The 23,322-nt window shown below is 45.9% G+C and overlaps 1 protein-coding gene across 6 annotated transcripts in view; it reads left to right on the top strand.

Moving 5' to 3' along the window:
- LOC120997987 (LIM domain containing preferred translocation partner in lipoma) overlaps positions 1-23,322 on the top strand; it is a 367,902-nt gene that overhangs the window by 8,423 nt on the left and 336,157 nt on the right. The window lies entirely within an intron of this gene.

Here is a 23,322-nt window from a genome sequence, read left to right as displayed (position 1 = left end):
CTCATGTTCTGTGCCGATACCAAGACAATCCTGATTTTCCTTCAGTAAATGAGCTGCATGGCGGTTTGTCAGAGATGAAGCTAATCATTCTCTTTTGTTATATCCCTTCAGTAAAGCCGTTTAGAGTGCTGCAGCCGGACTTTTCCGGAATATTTCCTGCTTATCTGTGTACGTGGCTCAGTATCTAACAACAATAAGGCCTCCTGCACACGAACGGGTGCGCCCCGTTGCCGTATTGCGGACCGCATTTGCGGATCCGCAATACATGTGCACCGTTCCGGGTGCATTCCGCATCACGGATGCGGACCCTTTCACTTCAATGGGTCCGCAAATCCAGAGATACGGAAGCGCTACGGAGTGCTTCCGTGGGGTTTTGTCCCGTACTTCCGTTCCGCAAAAAGATAGAACGTGTACTATCTTTTTGCGGAACGGCCGGATCGCAGACCCATTAAAGTGAATGGGTCCGCGATCTGCTGCAGCTGCCCCACGGACGGTGTTCGTGCATTGCGGCCCACAGCACGACCACGGGGCGCACACATTAGTGTGCAGGAGGCCTAAGGCTGAATTCAGATGATATTAAAGGGGTTGTGTAGCCTCGGTTCATATTGATGACCTCTCCTCAGGATGGGTCATCAATATGTGATCAGCAGTCGTCCGACACCAGTGCCGGCGATCAGCTGTTTGAAGAGGAGGCGGCGCCCCATACAAGCGCTGCTTCCTCTTCATTATTCTTGCTCATTGTCTCGGAAGTGCAGTGTAATGACGAATATTTGCTCCATTCACTTGAATGAAGCTAGTGCTTGTAGTTATACCACCGCTACAGGGGAGTCAACGCATGGTGTAAGGGCTCATGCACACGACCGTAGGCGATCCGTGCCTGTATTGTGGCCCGCAAACAGCGGACCCGCAATATACAGGCACTGGCCGTGTGTGCACCCTATCATGGATCCGGGAGATATGGTGCAATACGGAGGCACGGGTTAGAAGCACTTCGGAGTTTTTCTGTGCGGTTCGGACTGTTGAATGCGGATCACGGGCCCCATTCAAGTAAATGTGTCTGACGACAGGGACACGGTCGGTGCCTATGCATTGTGGACCACAGTATGGCCACGGTCGGCACAAGTTCATGTGCATGAGCCCTAATGAAGAGGAGGCAGCTATTTTATGTTTTAACTTCTCCTTGTTTGCGTACTCATGGAGTCTGTGTGATGTTGCATTTAGTACAGTGATAATAATTAGTGTAGAAGTGGCAGATTCTCAGATTTTCTGTGTTTTGCTGTTTTTATTACACGTTGGCTTCAAGGACTTTGTGTATTGGGTTGCACAGGGTCTACTTTCACATATGACTCAGTAAGTGTGTGGCGCTTATGATTATGAGGGTATAGTCGGAGCAGAAGTATGAGCCTATAACTACTGCAGATTCCCTGAACGTATAATCTGCTGCCTGCCAGAACCATTAACTCCAGTGTGAAACAGGCCTTAGGTTCCATGCACACAATCGCATCGCGGATCCGCAGAATTCCTATCACATTCTCACTCCCATCAGTAGAAATGGCTATTTTTCTCCACGGTACAGACCTGAATAGGAGATGTTCTAGAACTTGAGGGACGGTCACACAGATCTGCAAAACACAAGGATGTGTGTATGGCCCCATAGAAATGAGTTCGGTGTGCTATGTGCAAAAATTGCGGATGGCACATGGATGAGAAATACGGTCGCGTGCATGAACCCTTATGAAGTAGCCTACACTACCTGTGAGGGGAGAGGTCGGAGTGTATGAGCGCTTATGGTAGTTATTTTGGGTGAATACTAGGTGCTATCCTGTTGAATTTTCCTTCTTAAATTTCCTGCCTCTACAAGTCTCAATGTATCAAGCAGAAAGGTGGTATGCCCTCCGAATTCAACCTTTTTAACCCTTCCCCGTCAAGTGAAACATTACTGCTCTGTAACGTCCTTTACCCATGGTTTGGCTGCATCTTGAATGGCAAAACTTAAGCAACCAGAGGTAAGCCGGGCGTGAGGGAATACCTGCTTTGAAAACAGCCCGGTCATGGGAGGCCAATTGCTTCCATCGAACTCCCTGGATACTAATAACGTGCTAATAAGTATCTGGAGAAATGTTAGTGGTTGTGTGCTTCAAACACAGGGGTAGCAAGCCTTTCCACAGCACCTCACTAATGGGTTATAAATAATTCTCTCCCGCTTGGGTTTTATGTCTTGTTCACTTAGTGAGGGCATTGCAGTTTATTGACCTAGCTTAACCTTTTTCTTACAGTGGTAGCACATTTTAGATCTTTTATTGGCCAATTTTCAGCAGGACTTGGCCGTGTGGAGGGGCCTCCCAACTGTTGCCATAATGGTAGGTGTCGGGGAGATAAGGATTGGTCTGGGGTGTCACCTTGCCTGATCGTTTTGTTCTGGTGTCTGGCAGGGGATTGCATGCTTTGGAGGCTATGCCAACATTCAGCCATGTTCCATACATACAGTAATGTCTTGGTGTTGTGTTTACTTCCATTGCAACATTATACAAATACATTTCTCACATTAGTCCATGATACCATAGTGCACGCCATCTGACATGTTCACGTGTGCATGTGTTACATGTGGATTTCATCCTTTGCTTTGGATGGGTGGACTCCATAGTGAAATTCTGCATCATACGGTATATAAATATGGGGGCGCCTTTATCCTCTCATCTGCGCCAGAAAACTGGCACCAAAAAGTCAGTGTGGTGCACGCTGCTTTAGCACAAAACTTAGTGACTTTTTGAGGTTTTACTCACCGCTCGCCACTTTTTAATTATAATGTGCTCCAGGAAACTGGCATAGACTATCGTGGAGATCTGCCTCAAATGGATCCCTTGCTGGTTTAGATCTTCGCTTTGTTGCACGAACCTGCACAGATGTGTCCCAGAGAATAAGAGGCATGTGCCTGTTAATAACTGCGGTCGATGCATCTAAAGCAAGCGGGGGAGAGATTAAAAGGGTTATTCCCATCTCCGACATTGGGAGCAGATCGCTAGGATATGTCCCCAATGTCTGATAGGTGCCTGCAACGTCCTGGAGGGCGCACGCACAGTCGCCCTCCATTCATTCCTATGGGAGTGCTGAAAATAGGCGAGAGGATTTTCAAAAGGTCCATTGAAATGAATGGGAGATGCACCTCACATGTGTGGCCACCGCTCCATTCACCTCTATGGGGTAAATGGAAATGGCCGAGCCAGCGCATGGCTATTTTCGGCGCCTTATAGAAATGAATGGAGGGCGGCCACACATGTATGGTGCAGGCTCTGTTCAGACTCGCACCTATTAGACATTGGGGGCATATCCTAGCGATATGCCCCTAATGTCGGAGATGGAAAAACCCTTTACAACGGCATAACGCTGGTCTTGATGGGTTTTTGCTGTAGATCTTGCAGAAATGAGACATTAGTGACATGGGATATTAGTGTGAGTGCTGTATATTGTGAAGCGCCCACGTTTTTTGGTGATGTTTGAAGTATTTTTTATTCTTGACTAATATCCTATTTTAATTGAATCTCCCACCTCCGTTCTTTCCTCATATGCTTTTTGGGATTGTACCCCGCCTTTGCAGCGCGCCAACCTGACCCTTATGAATCAGTGATCAACTTCCGTTTAACTTCTCCAGTTCTGTGTTCTTACAAAATGCAGATGGTTAAAAATAAAAAGCGCTTTCGCTGGTTTATCTCTGAACATCTGGTTGTATCCAGCCCACATGTCCACATGTCCTTCCTTCCCAATGGGTTTGACTTTTGTATTTGCGGTGGTTTTGTACTAATTTTAGTGGTAGATGCTTCATGAGCATTTTTCTTCTGTACTTTAGCCAGTTTTAGACAATCTATTTTCTTCATGACACTTACGGTAATCATGAGTGTTATATATTTTTTCTGTTGACAGTGACTACATGTGCACAATTTTTGAGGGGGTAAGTTGTTTTTTTACCAAGTGCAGGTTCAGCTTTCATAAAGACCAAGTGAGCGATGGGAGCCTTCTATAAACTTGAGTGATAGAGATTACAAGATGGAAAAAATAAAAATACAATTACTTAATTCTATCATTTCATGGCACAATGAATCCTGTATAAGCGCAGTATAAAATTACAGCATGTGTCACAGGACCACGTGTGAGGCCCGCTTCGCATATATTAGGCTGCTTTCATCTCTGCGTTTTTGCTGTCCGGTTTTGAGATCAGGTAGGGAGGGGATCTCAAAACCGCTGCAAAACATATCCGTTTGAATTCTACAACCGGTTGCATCCGTTCAAAACGAATCTGGTTGTATTATACTGAAACTGAACATGCCGGATCCGGCAGCAAAAACCATTGTTAGTCATGGTATGGTGGGTTTTTTTGTGCCCACAAAAAACGGATCCGGCACTATTGACACATGTTTTTTGGTGCTGTATCCGGCATGTTCAGTTTCCTATGCCGCACACAGAAAAACGCTACTTGTAGAGCGGTTTTAAGTCTGGCATGGGAACGCAACATTCTGGTGCGCTCTGTTCTGGTTTGTTCCGTTTTGTCCCCATTGACAATGAATGGGGACAAAACTAAAGCGTTTTCCTCCGGTTTTGAGGTCTTCTGCCGGATCTCAATACCGGAAAGGAAAACGCAGATGTAAAAGTAGTCTTAGTTGGGTCTGGCCATCCACTTCAGGTCGGAAGCCGGATATAACTGAGCCGACATCTATACACTGATAGCGGCGGACAGAAAAGCTGAGCGTGCAGCGTTTTTCTGGCTGGTTCTGCATCGGATGTATGAAAAAACTATGGGATCAGTTCTGGCTTCAGTTCCTCCAGCTTTTTCTGCTTCACTCTGGAGGGGAACGGAACCAAATCACCTGGTATATAAAGGGGCCCTAAATTTGGAAGCGAAAAAAATGAATATGCTTCATGCATCTTTGATTTTGCAGTCACAGAAAATGTAACATTGTTTATAAAAGTGTAACTGTTACATCAAAATAATTTGGGAAATAATCAGTTTTTAGCAAGGTCTCCCTGCCTGCTTTTCTAAATAAGTAATCTTACCTGCTCCCTGCTGCTCCGGTCCTCTACTATGGGCATGTTCTTGTCCCTGCAGTGTTGACATCCGGCGCACCATGGCCATTGCCACAAGCACCACTGAAGCCAGACATTGGCTGCAGCAGAGCATGTAACCATGCCTGTGCTGTGCCTGATGTCAGCATTGCAAGGACTGGAACGGCGGGGAGGATGTAAATGTAAGTCTTCTGTTTAGAGCGGCAGGCTGTGGGCACTTGCTAAAAACTGATTGTTCCCCAGGAACCCCTTTAAAGCCTCATTCACACGTCAGTGATTTCCATCAGTGATTGTGAGCCGAAACCAGGATTGGAGTCTCCGCAGACATAAGGTATAAGGGAAAGATCTGCACCTGTTCTGTGTTCAGAGCCGCACCTGGTTTTGGCTCAAGGACACGGACTGTGTGAATGAGGCATAAGACAGCGACATATGCTATCCTGTCAGACCAGTCACAATAATGGAGTCCTTTTCTGTAGTAACTAAACGCTCTCCAGACTGTATCAAGCAGGTCATGCAGAAATCACCTTTCCCATTTTTATTAATATGTTTGCTTCTATGGTTTATTAAAATGTGCTAACCAAACCAGTAATTTGCAGACAAAGTTGCACTGTTGTGATCATTACTTTATGGAAATTGGGTTGTAAATTGCTTGTTTGGACAGTGATTGCCGGCTGGTGCGTGGGATTTCTTGTTGTGTCCTGTGGAGACTCTGTGCCTTTCTCCTCTCGGGTATAATTTCATGAAACTTACACGCTGTTGGTTTCAATTTTGCAGCCATTTCTTTTAGGTTTCCTTACTTGAGGCTGTGTCTGATATTTGCATTTTTATAGCAGTTTAGTTGCTGGGTCCTGTTTTGTCTTCAAGTTCAACATTCCTCGACTTTAAAGAGAACCTATCACTATGAAAATGCAATGTCTACTGCAGGCAGCATGTTATAGAGCAGGAGGAGCTGAGCAGACCGATGTATACAGGTGGTTTATGGGAAAAGATTCAGTATTTCAGTATTTCTTTCATTTATAATTGTGCACATTTTGGGCTTTGAAGTCAAGGAGCCGGTGCTATCAGTGACTGACATCCTTCCCTCTATGACTGTGTATACAGAGATAGCTGCCACTGATAGGAGCCACCTTGACTTCAAAGAGCAGAATGAGCAGGAATTTACATGTATAAATTACAAGTTAGGCCCCTTGCACACGAACGTGCGGTCCGCAATGCACGGGCACCGACCGTGTGCCAGCCACATGCGGATCGTAACCCCATTCACTTGAATCGGGTCTGTGATCCGCCCGTTCCGCAAAAAGATAGAACAAGTTCTTTCTTTTTGCAGAAAGGAAGCATGGAACGGAACCCCACGAAAGCACTCCGTGGTGCTTCCGTGGGGTTACGATCCGTGCTTCCGCACCACATCTTCGGATTTGCTGACCCATTCAACGCTCCTGTGAGCACCACTGGCTTCTTGTATCTTACCAATCAAAGTGCCGTACATTGTATAGCAGCTGTGCTTGGTATCGCAGCTTGAATGGGGTTGAGCTGCGCCTAGGCCTCATGTATGATGAACCTGACATCACTGGCCTAGGAAAAGCAGAGAGGCCACGGCGCCAGTACCTTCTCAAACCTCTGATTAGCAGGGATCCCCCTGAAGCAAGTGCGGATGCAATGCGTTTTTCCCTGATGGTTACTAAGGCCCCTTTCACACGGGCGAGTATTCCGCGCGGATCCAATGCGTGAGTTGAACGCATTGCACCCGCACTGAATCCCGACCCATTCATTTCTATGGGGCTGTGCTCACGAGCGGTGATTTTCACGCATCACTTGTGCGTTGCGTGAAAATCGCAGCATGCTCCTCCTTTGTGCGTTTTTCACGTAACGCAGGCCCCATAGAAATGAATGGGGTTGCGTGAAAATCGCAAGAAAGTGCGGATGTGGTGCGATTTTCACGCACGGTTGCTAGGAGACGATCGGGATGGGGACCCGATCATTATTATTTTCCCTTATAACATGGTTATAAGGGAAAATAATAGCATTCTTAATACAGAATGCTCAGTAAAATAGCGCTGGAGGGGTTAAAAATAAATAAATAAATAATTAAACTCGCCTTAATCCACTTGTTCGCGCAGCCGGCATCTCTTCTGTCTCCTTCTTTGCTGATTGCAGGAAAAGGACCTGTGGTGACGTCACTCCGGTCATCACATGGTCCGTCACATGATCTTTTACCATGGTGATTAATCATGTGATGGACCATGTGATGACCGGAGTGACGTCATCACAGGTCCTTTTCCTGCAATCGGCAAAGAAGGAGACAGAAGAGAAGCCGGGCTGTGCGAGCAAGTGAATTAAGGTGAGTTTATTTATTTATTTTTTTAACCCCTCCAGCCCTATTGTACTATGCATTCTGTATTCAGAATGCTATTATTTTCCCTTTATAACCATGTTATAAGGGAAAATAATACTATCTACAGAACACCGATCCCAAGCCCGAACTTCTGTGAAGATGTTTGGGTACCAAACATGCGCGATTTTTCTCACGCGAGTGCAAAATGCATTACAATGTTTTGCACTCGCGCGGAAAAATCGTGCATGTTCCCGCAACGCACCTGCACCTTTTCCCGCAACGCCCGTGTGAAAGGGGCCTAAGAGATGTGGATTGTCAACCTTCAGTTTTTTATCATGCGTGTGAAAAACACATCAAAATGCATTGCACCCCCGCAGAAAAAACTTAACGCAATTGCAGACAAAACTGACTGAACTTGCTTGCAAAATACTGCGAGTTTCACTGAACGCATCCAGAGCCAATCCGTCACACTTGTGTGAAAGAGGTCTGGAATGTACTGGATAACACTGACCTAATACTGTCCGTGTTATCAAATACATTACAGAACTGTAAGGGTTATTTTGCATCTTAAATTAATATAATGCTATGCGACTCGGGCAGTGCTGGAAGTTCAGGCTGGGTGCTGCGCTGCAAGACCGCAGCGTGACACCCGCTCGTCTGAAAGGGACTTTATGGGCTCATGCACACGACCGGTGGTTTTTGTCTGTATCCAATCTGCATTTTCTTTCTTTTCAATGGGGCCGCAAAAGATGTGGATCGCACACTGTGTGCTGTCCTCATCCGTATGTCTGTTCCTCGGCACCCGTAAAAGAAAAAATTGTTTAATATGTCCTATTGTCTATATTACCAACAAGGATAGGGAAGTTCTAATATGGGCTGGATGTTCCGTTCCGCAAAATGCGAAAGCATACGTCCATCGTCTGTGTTTTGCAAGAGCCCTAAAGGGATTGTCTGGGAAAGAATGATGTCACATGTGGCTGTAGCCTGCCTCTGCTATGGAAGATAGAACTTGATAACAGGCCCATGTAAATGTGCTGTCACTCACCTGATTAACGCGTAAAACGCACGTTCATCCGAAGAATTCATTGTTCCAACATCACATCAATACTTTATTTCTAGGCAGCAGATTGTACTGCATGAACAACAGTCTACTGCCCAAAGACAATGAATCTGTATGAAGATGAATTATGGCAGTAGCAGTAGAGGTGATCACTGCACGTGAATGCAGCTCTTTAGCTCCACTCACGAGCAGGCAATTATTGGGAAGGAACAGTTCCTTCCCAATAATTGCCTGTTCAGTCTGTGCATGTAAATACGGTACACCTTTAGATTGATGGAACATAAAATATATTTATGATTAACATTTCTAAACTTTTCTAAACTTCTATGTAAGTTAATAAATTACACAATATTAACCTCTTAAGGACATAGGGCGTACAGGTACGCCCTTGTGCCCTGGTACTTAAGGACACAGGGCGTACATGTACGCCCTGTGTATTTTCGATCACTGCCGTGCGGCTGGCAGTGATCGGAACCCGGTGCCTGCTCAAATCATTGAGCAGGCACCTAGGCTAAATGCGCGGGGGGGTCCCGTGACCCCCCCATGTTGGCGATCGCGGCAAACCGCAGGTCAATTCAGACCTGCGATTCCTGCAGTTTCTGGTCCCCGCGGTCCCTGACCGCGGGGATCAGAAACTTTTTATATGCCTAAAATAACGTTTTATTAACCCCCCCTGCACCCCCGAATGATTTTATGGTGGCGGGAGGTGCAGGAGGAGGGTTGCGGGCGGTGTGGGCAGTGCGGGAGGCGGGATCGCGATTCCCCGCCCGCCTCCCCTTGTATAATCGTTGGTTTCTAGTGGGTATACCAGGGTGCCAGCACATTGCTGGCACCCTGGTATAAACGGCTGACATCTGCGATGCGACGTTGGACCGCTGTATGGAAAAGGTTAACAGCGCAGGGAGCTCCCTCCCTCTCCCATCGGGGGGCTGCTGTGCCTTTGCAGCCCCCCGATGGGGAGGGAGAGAGCTCCCAGACAGCCCCCCGCCAGCCCCGTCCTCACCCTTCCCTGTCTGCGAAGTTGTGGCAGACGGGGAAGGTTCCCATGGCAACAGGACGCCGTCTCAGGCGTCCTGCTGTCCATGGTGCTGAACAGATCTGTGCTAAAAGGCATAGATCTGTTCAGACAAGTGTAAAATACAGTGCAGTACAATATATATTGTACTGTACTGTATTATACAGACATCAGACCCACTGGATCTTCAAGAACCAAGTGGGTCTGGGTCAAAAAAAAAGTGAATAAAAGTGAAAAAAAAAGTAAAAATCAAAAAACACATTTATCACTGATTAAAAATGAAAAAAATAAAATTTCCTACACATGTTTGGTATCGCCGCGTCCGTAACGACCTGATCTATAAAACGGTTATGTTACTTTACCCGAACGGTGAACGCCATAAAAATAAAAAATAAAAAACTATGATGAAATTGAAATTTTGCCCACCTTACTTCCCAAAAAAGGTAATAAAAGTGATCAAAAAAGTCGCATGTACGCCAAAATTGTAACAATCAAACCGTCATCTCATCCCGCAAAAATCATACCCTACCCAAGATAATCGCCCAAAAACTGAAAAAACTATGGCTCTTAGACTATGGAAACACTAAAACATGATTTTTTTTTTGTTTCAAAAATGAAATCATTGTGTAAAACTTACATAAATAAAAAAAAAGTATACATATTAGGTATCGCCGCGTCCGTATCGACCGGCTCTATAAAAATATCACATGATCTAACCCCTCAGATGACCACCGTAAAAAAATAAAAATAAAAACGGTGTAAAAAAAGCCATTTTTTGTCATCTTACGTCACAAAAAGTGTAATAGCAAGCAATCAAAAAGTCATATGCACCGCAAAATAGATGCCAATCAAACCGTCATCTCATCCCGCAAAAAATGAGACCCAACTTAAGATAATCGCCCAAAACTGAAAAAACTATGGCTCTTAGACTATGGAGACACTAAAACATTTTTTTTGTTTTAAAAATGAAATCATTGTGTTAAACTTACATAAATAAAAAAAATTGTATACATATTGGGTATCGCCGCGTCCGTGACAACCTGCTCTATGAAATTACCACATGATCTAACCTGTCAGATGAATGTTGGAAATAACAAAAAAAAAAAAACGGTGCCAAAACAGCTATTTCTTGTTACCTTGCCGCACAAAAAGTGTAATATAGAGCAACCAAAAATCATATGTACCCTAAACTAGTACCAACAAAACTGCCAACCTATCCCGTAGTTTCTAAAATGGGGTCACTTTTTTGGAGTTTCTACTCTAGGCGTGCATCAGGGGGGCTTCAAATGGGACATGGTGTAAAAAAAAAACTGTCCAGCAAGACCTGCCTTCCAAAAACCGTATGGCATTCCTTTCCTTCTGCGCCCTGCCGTGTGCCCGTACAGCAGTTTACAACCACATATGGGGTGTTTCTGTAAACTACAGAATTAGGGCCATAAATAATGAGTTTTGTTTGGCTGTTAACCCTTGCTTTGTAACTGGGAAAAAAAGTATTAAAATGGAAAATCTGCCAAAAAAGTGAAATTTTGAAATTGTATCTCTATTTTCCATTAAATCTTGTGCAACACCTAAAGGGTTAACAACGTTTGTAAAATCAGTTTTGAATACCTTGAGGGGTGTAGTTTCTTAGATGGGGTCACTTTTAGGGAGTTTCTCCTCTAGGGGTGCATCAGGGGGGCTTCAAATGGGACATGGTGTAAATAAACCAGTCCATAAAAATCAGCCTTCCAAAAACCAAACGGTGCCCCTTTCACTCTACACCCCGCTGTGTGGCCGTACAGTAGTTTACGGCCACATATGGGGTGTTTCTGTAAACGGCAGAGTCAGGGCAATAAAGATAGTCTTGTTTGGCTGTTAACCCTTGGTTTGTTAGTGGAAAAAATGGGTTAAAATGAAAAAAAGACAAAAAAATGAAATTCTCAAATTTCCTCCCCATTTGCCAATAACTCTTGTGCAACACCTAAAGGGTTAACAACGTATGCAAAATCAGTTTTGAATACCTTGAGGGGTGTAGTTTCTTAGATGGGGTCATTTTTGGGTGGTTTCTATTATGTAAGCCTCGCAAAGTGACTTGAGACCTGAACTGGTCCCCAAAAATTTAGTTTTTGTAAATTTCTGAAAAATTTCAAGATTTGCTTCTAAACTTCTAAGCCTTATAACATCCCCAAAAAATTAAAATATCATTCCCAAAACAATTCAAACATGAAGTAGACATATGGGGAATGTAAAGTCATCACAATTTTTGGGGGTATTACTATGTATTACAGAAGTAGAGAAACTGAAACTTTAAAATTTGCAAATTTTTCCAAATTTTTGTTAAATTTGGTATTTTTTGGTGCAAAAAAAATAAAAATTTTTGACTTCATTTTACCAGTGTCATGAAGTACAATATGTGACGAAAAAACAATCTCAGAACGGCCTGGATAAGTCAAAGCGTTTTAAAGTTATCAGCACTTAAAGGGACTCTGGTCAGATTTGCAAAAAATGGCCTGGTCCTAAGGTGTAAAAAGGCTGTGTCCTTAAGGGGTTAATTATTGGTAATATTTTGATTATGCTGAAGTTAAGCCTCATGCAGACATCCGTGGAACACTGTTCGTGAGATACCGGACTGGCATTGCAGGAGCGCACGGCGTCATAACAACCAATGATGCCGTGCGCTCCTGCAATGCCAGTCCGGTATCTCACGGACCGTGTTCCACGGACGTCTGCATGAGGCTCAACAGTCGGTACTTTTCTTGCAGCTCTGACTCCACCCAAAACCAGCTTCGACTGACTTCACAACTCCAAGACTCCACAGCCCTGCTATCACAGCTATAAGAAACAGACTGAGGCCACTTTCACATAGTTAGTGTTTCGCATTATAATTTTGGCTTCCTAAAAAAAACCACACAAACTATTTACCCTCTTCCCCCCCCCCCGGTATTAAATGCGTTCTCTGGGAATTTTGATATTGATGACCTATCCTCGGGGCATCAATATCAGATTGGCAGGATTCCGACTCCTGATACTACTGCCGATCAGCTAGTTAAAGACAAGGCCACGCTCCGTGCAAGCGCAACCTTCCCTTCATTGTTTACCTGCTCGCTGTGAGCAGGTGTAATTACAAGAAGCTGTTCCATTCACTTCTTTGGGATGGCTCCCTCCTATTCAAGTGTATACTACAGAGCTGTCTCATTGAAGTTAATGGGACAGGTTCTTGTAATTACATTGCTCAATGCTACGGTGTCGACGGCGATCAGGTAAACAATGAAGGGAAGTCTACGCTTAGGGTACTTTCACACCAGCGTTATTCTTTTCCGGCACTGAGTTCCATCATAGGGGCTCAATACCGGAAAATAACTGATCAGTTTAATCCCCATGCATTCTGAATGGAGAGAAATACGTTCAGGATGTCTTCAGTTCAGTCACTGAACAGCATTTTGGACTGAGGAAATACCGCAGCATGCGGTTTGCAGCAATCACTGATATGGGGGGGGGGGGGGGGGGCGTGTCACAGGATCCCCCTCGGCATTGTCACAGAGTGCCTGCTGAATCATTTAAGCAAGCACCCCGTTCCGATCACTGCCCGCTGCGCCCTGTGTCCTTAACCACCTCAGCCCCCAGTGCTTAAAAACCCTGAAAGACCAGGCCACTTTTTACACTTCTGACCTACACTACTTTCACCGTTTATTGCTCGGTCATGCAACTTACCACCCAAATGAATTTTACCTCCTTTTCTTCTCACTAATAGAGCTTTCATTTGGTGGTATTTCTTTGCTGCTGACATTTTTACTTTTTTTTGTTATTAATCGAAATTTAACGATTTTTTTGGCAAAAAAATGACATTTTTCACTTTCAGTTGTAAAATTTTGCAAAAAAAAACGAGATCCATATATAAATTTTGCTCTAAATTTATTGTTCTACATGTCTTTGATAAAAAAAAAATGTTTGGGTAAAAAAAAAATGGTTTGGGTAAAAGTTATAGCGTTTACAAACTATGGTACAAAAATGTGAATTTCCGCTTTTTGAAGCAGCTCTGACTTTCTGAGCACCTGTCATGTTTCCTGAGGTTCTACAATGCCCAGACAGTACAAACACCCCACAAATGACCCCATTTCGGAAAGTACACAACCTAAGGTATTCGCTGATGGGCATAGTGAGTTCATAGAACTTTTTATTTTTTGTCACAAGTTAGCGGAAAATGATGATTTTATTTATTTTTTTTTTTCTTACAAAGTCTCATATTCCACTAACTTGTGACAAAAAATAAAAACTTCCATGAACTCACTATGCCCATCAGCGAATACCTTGGGGTCTCTTCTTTCCAAAATGGGGTCACTTGTGGGGTAGTTATACTGCCCTGGCATTCTAGGGGCCCAAATGTGTGGTAAGGAGTTTGAAATCAAATTCTGTAAAAAAATGACGTGTGAAATCCGAAAGGTGCTCTTTGGAATATGGGCCCCTTTGCCCACCTAGGCTGCAAAAAAGTGTCACACATCTGGTATCTCCGTACTCAGGAGAAGGTGGGGAATGTGTTTTGGGGTGTCATTTTATATATACCCATGCTGGGTGAGAGAAATATCTTGGCAAAAGACAACTTTTCCCATTTTTTTATACAAAGTTGGCATTTGACCAAGATATTTATCTCACCCAGCATGGGTATATGTACAAAGACACCCCAAAACACATTCCTCAACTTCTCCTGAATACAGAGATACCAGATGTGTGACACTTTTTTGCAGCCTAGGTGGGCAAAGGGGTCCATATTCCAAAGAGCACCTTTCGGATTTCACAGGTCATTTTTTACAGAATTTGATTTCAAACTCCTTACCACACATTTGGGCCCCTAGAATGCCAGGGCAGTATAACTACCCCACAAGTGACCCCATTTTGGAAAGAAGACACCCCAAGGTATTCGCTGATGGGCATAGTGAGTTCATGGAAGTTTTTATTTTTTGTCACAAGTTAGTGGAATATGAGACTTTGTAAGAAAAAAAAAAAAAAAAAAATCATCATTTTCCGCTAACTTGTGACAAAAAACAAAAAATTCCAGGAACTTGCCATGCCCCTCACGGAATACCTTGGGGTGTCTTCTTTCCAAAATGGGGTCACTTGTGGGGTAGTTATACTGCCCTGGCATTTTCCAGGGGCCCTAATGTGTGGTAAGTAGGTAAATGACCTGTGAAATCCGAAAGGTGCTCTTTGGAATGTGGGCCCCTTTGCCCACCTAGGCTGCAAAAAAGTGTCACACATCTGGTATCTCCGTACTCAGGAGAAGGTGGGGAATGTGTTTTGTGGTGTCATTTTACATATACCCATGCTGGGTGAGAGGAATATCTTGGCAAAAGACAACTTTTCCCATTTTTTTTTTATACAAAGTTGGCATTTGACCAAGATATTTATCTCACCCAGCATGGGTATATGTAAAAAGACACCCCAAAACACATTCCTCAACCTCTCCTGAATACAGAGATACCAGATGTGTGACACTTTTTTGCAGCCTAGGTGGGCAAAGGGGCCCAAATTCCTTTTAGGAGGGCATTTTTAGACATTTGGATACCAGACTTCTTCTCACGCTTTGGGGCCCCTAAAATGCCAGGGCAGTATAAATACCCCACATGTGACCCCATTTTGGAAAGAAGACACCCCAAGGTATTCAATGAGGGGCATGGCGAGTTCATTGAAAAAAAAAAATTTTGGCACAAGTTAGCGGAAATTGATTTTTTTGATTTTTGTTCTCACAAAGTCTCCCTTTCCGCTAACTTGGGACAAAAATTTCAATCTTTCATGGACTCAATATGCCCCTCAGCGAATACCTTGGGGTGTCTTCTTTCCAAAATGGTGTTATTTGTGGGGTGTTTGTACTGCCCTGGCATTTGAGGGTCTCCGCAATCATTACATGTATGCCCAGCATTAGGAGTTTCTGCTATTCTCCTTATATTGAGCATACGGGTAATGAGATTTTTTTTTTCCGTTCAGCCTCTGGGCTGAAAGAAAAAAATGAACGGCACAGATTTCTTCATTCGCATCGATCAATGTGGATGAAAAAATCTCTGCCAAAAAAAGAAAAAGGAGGGGAAAGGCGTCTGCCAGGACATAGGAGCTCCGCCCAACATCCATACCCACTTAGCTCGTATGCCCTGGCAAACCAGATTTCTCCATTCACATCAATCGATGTGGATGAATAAATCATTGCCGGGACTTTTTTTTTTATATATACAAAGTGTTTGCCAAAGTATATGAACACCGCCACCTCCTCAGCTCATATGCCTCGGCAAACGTATCTTTTACTGCAGAGGAGAAATCTCGTCTTGCAGCGCCGCATACACCGACTTGCGTGTAATCTGACAGCAGCGCAATGCTTCTGTCCGAATGCACATCAGTGTAGAGTTGTTGCGATACCAAATTTTTGATTCGGTTTCGATACCATGAAAAAGTATTGCGATACTCGATACCATTCGATACCACGCGAAAAAAATAAACAAAAAAAGCCACGTGCATTCCTCATTTTTAAAAATGGCGAATCGCGCAGTTTTTATTTTATTTTTTCTGTTCCGGCATTCACCACCTAGATTTTTTTTTTATATTTTAATAGTTTGGACTTTTCTGACGTGGCGATGTAATATGTTTATTTATATATTTTATATGTGAAATTGGGAAAAGGGGGGTGATTTATACTTCATATTTTAGTGTTTGTTTTTTTTCACTTTTTATTTAATAACTATTTCCCCCCTTAGGGGCTAGAACCTGGGATCTTTCATCCCTTTTCCTATTCACCCTGATAGATCTCTATCAGGGTGAATAGGACTCCACACTGTCCCTGCTGCTCTGTGCTTTGTGCACACAGCATCAGGGTTGTTACCATGGCAACCAGGGCTTCTGTAGCGTCCTGGCTGCCATGGTAACCGATCGGAGCCCCAGGCTTACACAGCTGGGGCTCCGATCAGAAGCTGCCACTGCACCACCAATGAGGGGGAGTGGAGAGGTCCCTGTGGCCACTGCCACCAATGATTTTAATACTAGAGGGTTGAGAGGGGCCGGCGCACTGTGCCACCAATGATTTTAATGGGATGGGGGGATTGAGGGGGGGGGCACACTGCACCACCAATGATTTTGGACCACCGCTGATCGCAGCTCCCTGTCAGGGGCAGGGTGCCGGCAATGCGATTCTGCTGCCGGCACCCGCCTCCTGTATGTTTTAAAGACTGACTACTGTATATGAGTCCAGACTTTCACTATTAGGCCACACAGAGCGGCGCCCAGCGATGTCTCAGCACTCACCATTTAGTCCTGGGCGCCGCTCCGTTCGCCCGCAGTGCCCCATTACTGTCTCCTCTCCTGCTCCACATGCTGCTGATTACTATCGGAGCGATGGGAGGAGACATCAGCTTCACTAGTGGGCGTTCCTTCTCCCTGGCTGTAGCGCTGTCCAATCGCAGCGCAGGGAAAAGGAACGCCCACTAGTGAAGCTGATGTCTCCTCCCATCGCTCCGATAGTAATCCTATCATTGGTGGCGCAGTGCGCCCGCCCCTCCTCCGCCCCTCTCTTCTCATTGCCGCCCCTCCTCCACCCCCTCTCTTCTCATTGCCGCCCCTCCTCCGCCCCTCTCTTCTCATTGCCGCCCCTCCTCCGCCCCTCTCTTCTCATTGGTGGCAGCGGCAGCAGCACAGGGGGAGGGAGGACAGCTTCCTTCTCCCGTGCTGCTGAGAGAGAACATGAGCGCGCCGATAGCAGCGCGCTCATGTTCAGAGATACTAGACTGCGCAGAAGCGCAGCCCAGTATCGAAAAAACGGAAATCCCGGTATCGTATCGATACCGGGACAAAAGTATCGATTGGGTATCGAAATTTCGATACCCGCAACAACCCTACATCAGTGCTGCAGCTAGTCGATCGGTTGGTCCACCTGAAAGGTAAAAAAAACAAAACAAAAAAGAAAAAACCAGGCCGCAAAGCAATAACTTTATTAACTTTAGAACAGAACATATTAACTTTTTTCTAACTTTTTTACTTACCGGTAATTTTTTTTTTGTTTAGTTTATTTTACCTTTATAGAAAAAACCTCTCCTTCCCCATGGGACAATGTGCAAAGCGCAAATCGCCCAAAGATGTGGCGAAGTACGTTATGCACTTTATCCCAGGTGAAAGGAGAGGTTTGCAGCAGCTGAGAGTAAAAGGGCCCTAATAGCCCTGTGTGCCTGTCCTGTGAGATGCAATCCCTATGCTAGGTGTACCTGTGTGTGGTACTTCCGGAAACACTCACCAAAGCATAGGGCAGGGTGGTCAGGACAGTCAGGACAGAAATAGCGGGTGTCACGCCTTATTCCACTCCTGCTACAGACACGACATCTTTTTCGGGGTGACGGTTGGGTTGAGGTACCAGGAACGACACTGGGGAAATGTCGCTCGTGTAGACGGCTAACTACACTGGTGGATGGGGCCACGGAACCTCCTGGGTAAAGGAGGTTCTCGATGATCTCTTCCTGGAATTTGAGGAAAGATCGTGTTCTCCCAGCCTTACTGTAGAGAACAAAACTATTGTACAGCGCCAATTGAATTAAATATACAGACACCTTCTTATACCAGCGTCTGGTTCTGCGGGAAACTAAATACAGAGACAACATCTGGTCATTGAAGTCCACCCCTCCCATGAGCGCATTATAGTCGTGGACACAGAGGGGCTTTTCAATGACACGGGTTGCTCGCTCAATTTGGATTGTCGTGTCTGCGTGAATGGAGGAGAGCATGTAAACGTCACGCTTGTCTCTCCATTTCACCGCGAGCAGTTCTTCGTTACACAAGGCAGCCCTCTCCCCCCTTGCAAGACGGGTGGTTACAAGCCGTTGGGGGAAGCGCACGCGACTAGTTCGCGCGGTGCCACAGGCGCAAATCCGTTCTAGAAACAAATGCCTAAAGAGGGCCACACTTGTGTAAAAATTGTCCACATAAAGATGGTACCCCTTGCCGAATAAGGGTGACACCAAGTCCCAGACTGTCTTCCCACTGCTCCCCAGGTAGTCAGGGCAACCGACCGGCTCCAGGGTCTGATCTTTTCCCTCATAGATCCGAAATTTGTGGGTATAGCCTGTGGCCCTTTCACAGAGCTTATACAATTTGACCCCATACCGGGCACGCTTGCTTGGGATGTATTGTTTGAAGCCAAGGCGCCCGGTAAAATGTATTAGGGACTCGTCTACGCAGATGTTTTGCTCGGGGTATACAAATCTGCAAATTTCTGGTTGAAATGGTCTATGAGGGGCCGAATTTTGTGGAGCCGGTCAAAAGCTGGGTGGCCTCTGGGACGGGAGGTGGTGTTGTCGCTAAAATGCAGGAAACGGAGGATGGCCTCAAATCGTGCCCTGGACATAGCAGCAGAGAACATGGGCATGTGATGAATCGGGTGCGTTGACCAATATGACCGCAATTCATGCTTTTTTGTCAGGCCCATGTTGAGGAGAAGGCCCAAAAAAATTTTAAGTTCGGAAACTTGGACTGGTTTCCACCGGAAAGGCTGGGCATAAAAGCTTCCCGGGTTGGCGGATATAAATTGTGTGGCATACTGGTTGGTCTCTGCCACGACTAAGTCCAAGAGCTCTGCAGTCAAGAACAGCTCAAAAAATCCCAGGGCCGAACCGATTTGAGCCGTCTCAACCCGAACTCCAGACTGGGCGGTGAAAGGGGGAACTACAGGTGCGGCTGAAGTTGGTGACTGCCAATCAGGGTTTGCCAGCACCTCAGGGATTCTAGGGGCTCTACGGGCCTGTCTGTGCGGTGGCTGCGACGGGGTAACTAGTGCACGTGCCACCGTACCAGCTTCAACTGCCCTTCTGGTGCTCGCCACGTCACCATGTTGTACGGCACTGCTGGTACTAGGTCCAGGGAGGGCTGCGCTGCTGGTGTATGCCTCACCACGTGATCCGGCAGCGACAGCCCCACTCTGCTGCTCTTGAAGCGCATCCTGCATAACCTGTGGTCTAGCGACACGGGGCCGGGTACGCCTGGTGCTGCCAGGGACCTCCACCTCCTCGTCCGAACTTTGGGTCAGAGAGCCACTGCTTTCCACAGGTTCATATTCTGACCCGCTAGATTCATCAGATGAGGGTTCCCACTCCTCATCCGACTGGGTCAGAATCCTGTAGGCCTCTTCAGAAGAATACCCCCTGTTTGACATTTTGGACTACTAAATTTAGGGGTATTCCCTGAGACTACCCAAGAAAAAAAGCAAGCCTGTCTTACAAAGGGGAGGCTAGCGAAGTACCGGAGGCCGCTGCGGTTGATAAAAAATATCAAAACTGATTTTTTTATCGCCGCAGTGCGTGTAAAATGAATGTGCAGTGATCAAAAAATATATATTTTTTGTCACTGCGGTGGGGCGGGCGTGGGTGAACGCACGTGTGGGCGACCGATCAGGCCTGATCGGGCAAACACTGCGTTTTGGGTGGAGGGCGAACTAAAGTGACACTAATACTATTATAGATCTGACCGTGATCAGTTTTGATCACTTACAGATACTATAAAAGTACAAATGCTGATTAGCGATACGCTATTCAGCGAATAAAAGTGACTGCGGTGCGGTGGGCTGGGCGCTAACTCACGCTAACTACCTAACCAAGGGGCCTAAACTATCCCTAAAACCTAACAGCCAATACTAGTGAAAAAAATAAAGTGACAGTTTACACTGATCACTTTTTTTCCTTTCACTGGTGATTGACAGGGGTGATCAAAGGGTTAATTGGGGTGCAGGGGGGTGATCAGGGGCTACAGTGAAGTGTTTGGTGTACTTACAGTTCAGTCTGCTTCTCTGCTGGATCCAACCGACGAAAAGGACCAGCAGAGGAGCAGAGAAGCCATATAACAGATCATATTTACTAATATGATCTGTTATATGACTTTTGATTGGATTTTTTAAAAATCGCCAGCCTGCCAGCCAATGATCGTTGCTGGCAGGCTGGTGACGAACTTCTTTGAATTTTGCCGGCCCGCGATGCGCATGCGCGGGCCGGCTTGGAGCGAAGTCTCGCGAGATGACGCGTATATGCGTGATTGTGTGCAGCGCTGCCACCTCCGGAACGCGAATCTGCGTACAGCGGTCTGGAGGTGGTTAAGGACTTGGACATCAGGGCGTACCGTAAGAGTTTAAATGGGTGTTTGAGTTGTCAGGAGAACTTCAGAGATGAGGGCTACACATCCGTCATCAGAACAGCCAGCAACATGACGAGGCTCAGTGTAAGGCTCCATACACACGACTGTATGTGTTTTGCGGTTCTCAGATTGCGAATCCACAAAAAAAACGGATGCCATCATTTTTTTTTGCAGATCCATTGTAACAATGCCTAAAACGGACATGTTCTATATTTTTTTTGCCGGGCTACGGAACGGACATACTGATGCGGACAGGACACGGTGGCATTTTTTGCAGACCCATTGAAATGAATGGGTCCGCATCCTATCTGCAAAAAAAAACAGAACGAACACGGAAACAAACGTTTGTGTACATATAGCCTAAAAAAGAAAGTGGGCAATGGAAAAAATTGATTTTTAGCTCAAAATGAGTAAAATGCAATCCTAAAAAATTGGACCCTGAAGGTGTTCATAGCCTTTAAGTGCTAGTTAGCAAATTGTATTTTTGAAGTTATTGTCAATGTGAGTTTTTTTTTTTTTTTTTTTTTTTTACTCCCCGATTGTATTTATTTAGTTGTTGACACTATCATCTATACAATCCATTCCCCTGTTCCTGACTTCTCATAGACTTTAACCTCTTGGGGACACAGGCCGTACAGGTACGCCCTGATGTCCCGGTACTGAAGGACACAGGTATGCCCTGTGTATTTCCGATCACCGGCGGGCGGTGATCGGAACAGAGTGCCTGCTGAAATCATTCAGCAGGCACTTTGACAATGCCGAGGGGGGTCCTGTGACCCCCCTCCATATCAGCGATCGCAGCAAACCAAAGGTCAATTCAGACCTGCGGTTTGCTGCGTTTACGGGTTATTTGGGTCTCCGGTGACCCAATAACCCGGAATAGGATGGTGATCGGTGGTGTGATACACCACCAATCACCATCCTTAGATCCTGGGAGGTGGCGGTGACATCACCTCCCAGGATCTCTTCCTATTGGCTGCACAGGCGGGCGGGGGTTAACTTCCCCTAGCTCTGCTCTCCTCCTCCACACTGCGTCCTGGAGCCGTGGAGAGAGGAGCCTCGTGGATCTTTGAGCCCGGCACCCCTCATCTGTGCCCAGAACCCCCCATCTGAGCCATCTGGCACTAAAAAGGTACCTAGGGATAGGTTTAGGGACAGCAAAGTTTTTTAATTTTTTTAATTTTCTTTTTCCAGCATCGCCCTGATCGGGTGTCTGGGGTCCTCAGCACACTCAGCTGTGTGACCCTAGACCCCCAGGCGTGCTGCTGCTTGCCCCCCTTCCCCCAATTTTTTTTTTTGTCGTTTTTTCTTTTGTGCGTACGCTGACTGTGGCCGGCACTCTTAGCATCCGGCCACTGTTAGCGCATCGCCCACCCCACCACTGATCAGCTTCGGACCGCTGATCAGATTATTTTTTTATTTTTTTTTCAAATTTTTTTGGGCTTTCATTTATTTATTTTTTTACTTTTTTTTTATTTATTTTTTTCTGTTAGGTTTAGGAGTAAGTGTACGAGAACACCACACACACACAAACACTCACACTCTCTAAAGTTTTCCACACACACACACACGCAAACACACACTCCCCCTATGGCCCGCCGGACGTTCTCGGCCGAGGAGGCATACGTCCTGCTTGTCTCCAAATCCGAGAGCCCCAGTGAGGACGAGGATGACCCCACTTTCCTCTTGTCATCCACGTCCTCCTTATCATCTAGTGATGATGATGAGTCCCCAAGGCGGTGGAGATACCGCCAGGCGTAGCAAGGGGACCCCCATGCCAGGGACCCTGTGGCCCACACTAGTACAAGCAGCTCTGGGGCTCGTACTAGTTTTCCGGCCCACCAGTTAAATCCACCTGAGTTTCTACCGGTGAACTTGCATGGTGTACCCCAGAGCATTTTGAGCCCGTGATTCCTGATTTTGTTGGCCAACCAGGAATCCAGATTCCCACAGTGGGCTTCACTGAATATGACTATTTTAGGTTTTTTCAGTGACCACTTTGTGAATCTGATGGTGGAGCAAACAAACTTGTATGCTCAACAGTTCATTGCTCAACACCCGGGCTCCTTTTTGGCTAGGTCCGGTGGCTGGATTCCTGTCAGTGCAGCCGAGATGAGAACGTTTTGGAGCCTCGTGCTGTACATGAGCCTAGTAAAAAAAAAAAGTGTCGGGCAATACTGGAGTGGGGACGTCCTCTACCAGACCCTGCTCTACTGTATGGCCATGACACGTTCCCGTTTTGAGGCCCTTCGGAAATGCCTGCATTATGCAGATAATGCAGCATGTCCCCCCCGAGGTGATCCTGCCTATGACTGCCTGTACAAAAACAGGCCGGTCATTGATCACTTCGGGGCCAACTTTTTGGAGGCCTATGTACCTGAAAGGGAGATCGTGGTTGATGAGTCTCTCATTGCTTTCAAGGGGAGACTCATTTTCCGCCAGTATGTTCCCTCTAAGCTGGCGAGGTATGGCGTGAAGCTGTACAAACTTTGTGAGAGTACCTCAGGGTACACTTACAAGTTTCATGTTTACGAGGGGCGAGATTCCTGTATTGAACCCCCAGAATGTCCCCCCACTCTGGGTGTTAGCGGTAAACTTGTGTGGGAGCTTATGCACCCACTGCTAGATAAGGGTTACCACCTGTACGTGGATAACTTTTATACTAGTATCCCCTTGTTCCAGTCCCTCGCCGCCACGTCCGCTTGTGGGACTGTGTGGGGAAAAAAATCAACGCGGCCT

Source organism: Bufo bufo, chromosome 4 (genome assembly GCF_905171765.1).
Source record: "Bufo bufo chromosome 4, aBufBuf1.1, whole genome shotgun sequence".
Taxonomy (NCBI): Eukaryota; Metazoa; Chordata; class Amphibia; order Anura; family Bufonidae; genus Bufo; species Bufo bufo.
Note: the sequence above shows the minus strand (reverse complement) of the source record. Positions and strands in the feature narration are given on the sequence as shown.